This window comes from Adiantum capillus-veneris, chromosome 4, assembly GCF_014529385.1.
Source record: "Adiantum capillus-veneris isolate H3 chromosome 4, ASM1452938v2, whole genome shotgun sequence".
Lineage (NCBI taxonomy): Eukaryota > Viridiplantae > Streptophyta > Polypodiopsida > Polypodiales > Pteridaceae > Adiantum > Adiantum capillus-veneris.
This window is the reverse complement of record NC_140934.1, coordinates 93,560,542-93,562,038: the sequence shown is the minus strand read 5'-3', so window position 1 is coordinate 93,562,038 and position 1,497 is coordinate 93,560,542. Positions and strand designations below refer to the sequence as shown.

Sequence of the window (1,497 nt, the reverse complement as noted above, 5' to 3'; positions counted from 1 at the left end):
TTTAAAAAAAAAGAGCAAACACGTCTTTGTATGGCCTGTCTACCTTGCATGCTCAGAAATCACTCATCCAATGGATGGAAGCCTTAGCAGCCAGAAGTGCTTCCTGATGGAGTTTATTTTTAAGCTCTAAAAGGGAGGGAGGAGGAGGCAAATGGGGGGGGTTAGAGGATTCTAAGTCCTCTATCTGAGCCCTTATCATCATTCTTCTTTTAAGTCTAATAACTTTAGCATGTCTCTTAAAGCTAATCATAGCTTTCTGAGTCTCTCCAACAGCCTTATCCCAAGCCTTAAAGGGTGAGGTGTGGCTATTTAAGGCTGCATCAAAGCTTTCCTTGAATTTTTTACCCACGTCTTTTATTCAAAATAGAGTTTGATCCATGTGAGGCCACCCAAATTTGAACTTGCAGTCTTCTCTTTGAAACTCAAAACAAACAGGGGCATGATCTGAAGTTTGTAGAATAGAGTCTTTAAAACAGCTTACCTGCCAGTGATCTGATTATGTCATAAATCTGATTAGCTCCACTTATCCAATTTTTGATGACCTGAGCTCTAGCAGGGTCAGTGATCCCTTTACAATTAAGGGTAAAACCTTTCATGTTGGGCACTTCATTTTTTAGAGTTTTTGGGTGGTTTGTCCATTGCCACTGAGACTCTAGTAGGGTCCTTAGAGTTTTCGTTTTTCCTCTTAGCTTTTGAGTTGGCCTGTCCAGGCAGCCATTCCTCCTCAGCTTGGGACGTATCAGTATCAAGACTTGGTACTAAACTCCAGGTGAACCTTGGTTTGTTCATCCAAGGCATTTAGTTGATGTTCAAAGGACTACTGTTCTTTATCCTACTATTTATTCTCCTACTGATTAGAAGGGGTTTGCCCAAAAGGTTGAGTGTTGGGGATAGCTTCTCCCTCATCTTTAGAGGATGAAGGGGAAAGTCCCCTTGCTCTATCAGCTGGACTATCTCGAGGATCTTGATCTTCTGGGTTAGGCTCTTCTCTTGCTTGCTGCCCAGTTCCTTGCTTTGAACCCTCTTCCTGGTTTCGTTTTCTTTGTTGTTCATCCTCACCTTCCATGTCAGACGTGTCAGGGATGTCAACCACAAAGGGGTCAAACACATCAGCAAGAAGAGGACTAAACAAGTTTTTATTTATGGAAGGGGAAGCTTTAAAGTTTTTGTTATTTCTAGTAGAGTTCCTTCTACCAACTGGCTAAAAGTCTTCTTTTTTGGAGTCATTCTAGTCCTTCTTTTCTTTACCCTTGTCAGAGTTGCTTGGTCCTTCTTTCCCTTTATCCTCCTTATCAGTAGATGATTTCATGTCAGGGAAATCCTTAATATAGTGGCCTTGTTTACAGTTAAAGTAGGCATTGGGCAGAGTTTTGTAGACGACTTCTTGTATATGTAAATACCTTCCCCTAGAGTATTTGATGGGGACAATTAGCTTAATATCTTTACTGAGATCAATTTCTACCAGAAGCTGAGGATCCCACTTAGGATTGATGCCAT

At 41.2% G+C, this 1,497-nt stretch overlaps 1 pseudogene; it reads right to left on the bottom strand.

The window, feature by feature from the left end:
* Positions 1-606: 606 nt before the first annotated feature.
* On the bottom strand, positions 607-1,066 carry LOC147459613 (uncharacterized; annotated as a pseudogene).
* Between the last annotated feature and the right edge of the window lie 431 nt (positions 1,067-1,497).